Source organism: Eschrichtius robustus, chromosome 10, assembly GCF_028021215.1.
Source record: "Eschrichtius robustus isolate mEscRob2 chromosome 10, mEscRob2.pri, whole genome shotgun sequence".
Classification (NCBI taxonomy): domain Eukaryota; kingdom Metazoa; phylum Chordata; class Mammalia; order Artiodactyla; family Eschrichtiidae; genus Eschrichtius; species Eschrichtius robustus.
This window is the reverse complement of record NC_090833.1, coordinates 35,876,273-35,882,272: the sequence shown is the minus strand read 5'-3', so window position 1 is coordinate 35,882,272 and position 6,000 is coordinate 35,876,273. Positions and strand designations below refer to the sequence as shown.

Below are 6,000 nucleotides of genomic sequence, written 5' to 3'. Positions count from 1 at the left end.
CCGTCACAATAGGAGACTGAATCTCGTGATTTCTAAAAACCGTCTAAATGAGAACTTATCATGTAAAGGCAGGGTGTATGTATATATACACTACTCTTCTTGGTCAGAAATCTCTGTATCCTTGGGGTCCCTGCAGCTCTTTATACCATGTTAGTATCATGGAACACTACACTGCATTCCAGTTATTTGGAGTCATGACACGTTTCCCACTGAACTGATAGCTGGTGGATCCATATCTGGTTCTTGGTTTCCTAGAACCTCAGGTAGTTAGAGGTCCTTCATTCCTTTAACACCATTACTGAGTGCTTGCTGTCTGTCAAGCACTATATTAGCTGGCGAAGATACAAAGATAAAATGTCAAAGCTTCTGCCTTCTGGGAGCCCACAATCCAGTTAGGAGACAATTTTAAGACAATATAACTGTCTTGATGGAGGTTTGTCCAAAGTGTAGTGGAGCCCAGGGAAGGAATGCCTGTTCTGTCTGGTTGAGTTGGAAAATTTTCCTCAAGACCCAGTCTTGAGCAGAGTAGGGTGAATGACAGGGAGGACTTTACAGGCAGTAGGAATGCTCTCTGTAAAGGCACAGATGTGATAGAGCATAGTGTGTTCTGGCAACGGCCCAGTATTCAGCATGGTGGTAAAGAGGTAGGCAGATGTCAGCTCATGAAGTGTTCTTTATGACATTCAAAGATTTCTAGGTTTTATGACATAACCTGTTGGGGGTGCCTAAGCATTTTGAGCATGGTAACATAGCAAATCTTTGTTGAATGCAGGAGTAATAGTGAGAGTACTGGGCATAGTAATTGGGAGCATTTCCTGGCCTTGTGGCCTTGGGCAAGTTACTTAACCTCTGAATCTATTTCCTTTTTTAAAAACTCTCAACCTCAAAGGGTTGTTAAAATTTAAAAGTTTATACATAGTAAATTTATAGGCGTAAGCCTGGCACTTGATAAAAGATCAGTATATTATTATTTTTAAGATAACATTTGTTCTACACAATACACATTACCTAATAAACAATCTAGTAATTTCTGTGGCCCATTTCTTAGCCTGTTTCCTCCTCTGCAAAATGGGTCCTCCAATTTTACCTTTTCATTGTATCCTGTCCTCCTTCCTAGCACTTACCATAATGTTAACTAAAATTTCTAATTATTTTTCCGGTCAAACTCTTAGACTATAAGCAAACTATCTGTATTCTGCTTTCTCAGGTAGACTCTAGCTCTATGAGACCAGAGACTTTAAAACATTTACCACTATATTCGCAATTGCTAGCACTGCCTGGCTCTTAAACAGATGTTCGATAAATGTTGGCAAAAATAATCAGTGTCAAACTTATCTTTCAAGACTGTTGCCAAGGGCCGACGAATTGATAAAGATGTAAGGTTGGGTTTAGTATTACTGTTAAAATAAGGTGCGAGACGAGGAACCGAAGCCAGGGGCTCCCAACACAATCTGTAGCCTCCGGAGGTTTCCAAAGGACCAGTATTGACTTCAATCTTTCGAAAGAGTTCAGCTCTTCAAGGTTCACAAAGAGTTAAATCTGTTGTCTTGTACAGTAGGGGAAAAAAGGAGCCGGAAGTGCCCCAGTGTAAACTAAGTTTACCTTCAACTTAGAGGTAGGAGGGATCTGCCTAAGGTCACCTAGCTCGAGAGAAGGATCTAGACCAGGCGCTCTCAAAGAGGCTTCTCCCTCGCTGGGATTCCCCGAGTCCACCAGCCAAGCCGCCTGCCGCACGGGTCCTCGTCCCCTTGCCGGGTCTCGGCTCCGCTCCCGCGCCACGTGGCACATGGAGGGTGTCCTCCGAGGTCAGGGGGAAAGGAGGCGGAGCCCGGGCTAAACCTCGCCCCGGAGCATCATGGTAGATGTAGTTTTTCTCGCCAGCACAGAAAGGCGCTGTCTCCCCGATTTTGCTCGGTAAGTAGCATATATTCTGTGCAAGTCATTCAAACATGGTGTCCCCTGTCACAGATGCAGCTTAAGTATCTCTGAAAGAAGCCTTTGGGGGGAAGGACTAGAGCAAGACAGGCACATCAAGGGGAAGGGAAAGGGTTAATAGTTGTTACGCATGCGTACAGAAGGCCTGGTGGGTGGGCGGGACGGAAGACGACTCCCGGGAGCTGTGTTTTCCCCGGAAGTGCCTTCCCTTCTCCCGGGTCCGCGCGGACGCGGTTTTCTTACCTCATTTGTCCTCGCCCCTCCCCGTCCCTCTACGCGTTTTGGTTCCTGGTTGGTGCTTCCTGGTCGCAGCCGCGGCAGTGAGTATGTGTGTGACGGACCCCGAGTCGTCTGCGGCCGGGGGACCCCTTCCCGCCCTCTGCCTCGCCCGCTGGGCTGTGGAACTAGCGCGCGTCCCCCCTGTGTCCCTCACTCGTGGCGGGGCTCGGCTCGTGGCCTCTCAGTCGAGCTCTGCTCCACGCGACTCCGCGGACCGGCTGGGGTGTCCGCTTCTCCCTGCCCCTCCAAGGCCTGAGGCCGTGGTTCAAAAATGGCTGGGCGCCCATGGCCTCGGTGAGGAGTGGCGTTTCTGCCTATTTTACCTCCACCACTCCCCGAGGTTCCCGTCTTTTAGGAGAGCCGGTCAGTCAGTTAAACGCGAAGAGGGCTCGGCCTTTGAGGACCGAACAGTCCTGGGCCAGATCCAGCGTCAGCAGTCAGAAGCAGCAGCTGCAGCTGTGGGGACAGAAAAATTTCGGGAGATGGGCCCCTTTCCCCACGTAAAACAAGGAGACTTGGACTGTGTTCGCTTATTCCCTTTATCCTTCACATCTTAGCCGGCAGTTAACTTCAACTTTAAGAGCTGCAGGTGTAGTGGGAAAACTGGCTGAGTGGAGAGTCAGCAGGCCTGCGTTCTAGCCGGGGCTCCACCACCAACTCGCGCTGGTGACTCCAGAAATCTTCTCTTTAGGCTGTATTTACCTTGATTTCAGATTACGGGGTTGAATTAGGAGATCTTTTATGCGCAGTGAATAAATAAGCTTCTCAGAGCCCATTTCTCGATGTATAAAATGAGTGTTCAATTTAATGACTTTCAGGTCCCTTCCAAAACTCTTGTGTTTTGAATTTTTAGGCTGTGTATATTTCAGACGGTATTGTGCTTTGGGGATGATTCACTATCGCTGTTTTCAAGAGAGTCTGAGGGTGGGAATAAACTGAGGAAGAAGTGGAAGTGAGGATTGTACAATAGCTTCAAGGATAAGATACTGTGTAATAACAGGAAAAAGGGCTGAGGGAAAGGTGAAGGAAGTGTTTTGAGATAGGATTAGTTATTCTATGAAGACTTTATGTCAGGAACAGCTGGACTTGTCTGAATAAATTTAGCATTATTTTCTCCCACCAGCATCTTGTATTCTGTCTGAATTTTTTTGTGACCATTGTTTCCCACATTTGAATTCTCTGTCCCAGTTTGATTTACTTCAGATTGAAAGCCCATTCGAAGAGTGGGCAGAAATTTTAACACTAGAGTCAGTAGTGTTTCAAATCTGTCACTATCAGGATAGTTCACTAAATCAGAAATTTTAATTTGAAATTAAACTGTTAATCACGTTCTAAAGAAAACTAGGCTTGATATCAAGCTGTGAATTTGATAAATTTCCTTGAGATGGATAACTATCTCATCAAAAAGAAACATCTAGGCTAAAAGTTCTTTGAAGAGAAATAAGAGCACAAGGACCGAAATGACCAGTTGGTAGACTGTTAGAGCAGAAATGTTGGCTTTAAAGATTGTATAATAAAATCTGAAAGCTTAAATAAGCCTTAAGTTGTCTAGTTTAAAAAAAATCAGTGAATGAATACTGCTCTCACTTTTGAACAGCGAGAGCCTTTGCAGTTATTCTCTATAGCTGTTTTATATTTGTTAAGCCATTTAAATTCTTCAGAGAAGTTTTATTCCCAAACTGATATTTTAAGTTCTTATATAAGAGCCTTCTTTTTTGGTCATGGCATTGCTATGGCCTTTGTGTACCAACTTGGGAAGCTCTTGGATGGTAAACTGACAAATTCAAATGTATGCTTTTCTTTCCAATTAAAATGCCTCTTTTATAGTTTTTAAACTCCACGGAAATAAAATGGATATTTGTTAGGTAAATTTAAGTGTTAGAACTACTGCAAATTTAGCTTTGAAGGAAGGTTTTTTTTTTTAATCTTTGTTTGAAATGATTATTATTTTTTTAATCAGGGAAATGTGAATCAGTTTTAGCTGTGTTCTTAACCAGCTAAATAACTTTGGATAGGCCTCCTTATCTCTTTGGACCTCAGTTTCCTTATATGTAAATTGAGGAGGTTGATGAGATAATCTGAAAGGTCTCTTCCAGATTTAAAATTTTGTGACTCTCATAGGGACTTTATGTTATCTAGTTAAGTATGCTTGAGAATTGTGTACAATGATCAAAAAGCTGAGAAGTCCTTATGAATCAAGACAGTTACATACATACATATTTTTTTCATATTCGTCCTTGGAGTATGAATTTAAAAAGTTAACTTAATGCATTTGAATGTAATTAAAGTAGTAACATAAACCAAAACAGCCTCAGGCAAACCTTAACTCTGGCGTACATAAGCTACATAAATAGAAGAGCCGGTTATGCTGAGCACAATTTTCAGTACAGAAGGTGCAAAATCCTCTTAAAGGCCATAGGGGCTAAATTGTTAAATTCATTTTTCTACATTTCAGGGAAAGAGATAAACCCTTAGACCCAAGGAAGTCTGTTTTTATTTTATTTCTGTAGTTTATTTTTGGCATACATTCACAGGTGTGCCTATGGCTCTATTCTTAATCCCTTTCCTTTGGGATAGCTCCAAGAGTAGTACAAATTTGTAACTCTGTAATTTAGCTCTTTAATTTTTTCTGTGCTGCACCGGAATTATGTTTTATCTTAAGTCCACACTGGATCCTCAAGATGGATCCAGTGAGGATTTTGAAGGACACATAATTCCTTTGACTTCTTTTAGAATTAATTTACCTATTAAATAAAAAGGAAAGGATTCATCTTTTATTTGTATTCCTCTGAGGCTAACATTTCAATATAAACTGATAAATGCTATGAGCATTATTTTTCAGACAGCCACATTCAACTTGTATGACAATAGCATAGCAACCTGAAGGACAGTGCAAGAAGGGAACAGGTATATTGTACCTTTTAGAAGGAAAAAAAGGCATTAAAAGTTGGGTTTCCCCCCCAGCTTTATTGAGATATAATTGACAAATAACATTGATTTTAAGGTGTACAACATGATGATTTGATATATGTATATATTGTGAAATGATTAACACATTAAGGTTAGTTAACACATCCATCACCTCACGTATTAACCTTTTTTGTGTGTGGTTAGAACATTTAAGATTTACTCTTTTAGCAGATTTCCAATATACAATATTGTTAACTCAGAACTTTTAATCATCTTTTCCCCCCAGCTTTATTGAGATATAATTGACATATAACATTGTATAAGTTTAAGATGTACAACAAAAGTTGGTTTCTTTATTTCTGTAAAACAAGAAACTCCAGCATGAGTGTAGTACATTTTTGGCTCTTGTTCGTTTGATTTTTGGAGTCAGCAGGTTGTATCACCAAAAGTACCCTGCCATTTTGGGCAGAGAATTGATAAACTAAGGAAACAACTAGTCTTTCTAAATTGTATCTGTATAGCTAAAAGTAGAGTAGAAAGAATAAATTGTCATTTTTAATTGTACTCTATACTGTGCCTGATTTTTTTTTTAACAAAAATGAGTTTTTTTCCAGCACTCATTTTGATCAGTGTTCCATTAGTACCTAATTGAAACATCTGTGTAGATTTTTGGTTGATGATATGAGAATCTTTGAAATAGTTGGAGACAACTACGAAATTCATCTCATCATAATCTTCATATTTTAGACACATATTAGATTTATTAGGGCTTTAGAACAAATACCTGATGATATTATTCATTTATTTATTCATTTGTTAGTTCAGCAGACCTTTATAGAGGTCTTGCTAAATGCCAGTTACTCTGCTTGGTTTTGG

General features: G+C 40.8%; 1 protein-coding gene across 4 annotated transcripts in view; it reads left to right on the top strand.

Annotated features, from left to right (window-relative positions):
• The first annotated feature begins 1,896 nt into the window (after positions 1-1,896).
• The window catches only part of ZCCHC7 (zinc finger CCHC-type containing 7), a 241,384-nt gene continuing 237,280 nt past the window's right edge, over positions 1,897-6,000 (top strand). Inside the window, exon 1 of one of the 4 annotated variants that reach the window (XM_068553461.1) lies at positions 1,897-1,914. The gene's annotated coding sequence lies outside the window, so the exon portion shown is untranslated. Of the gene's footprint in view, positions 1,915-2,183; positions 2,509-6,000 lie in introns of those variants that run through there. The other 3 variants (XM_068553459.1, XM_068553460.1, XM_068553458.1) reach the window with 3 other exon arrangements.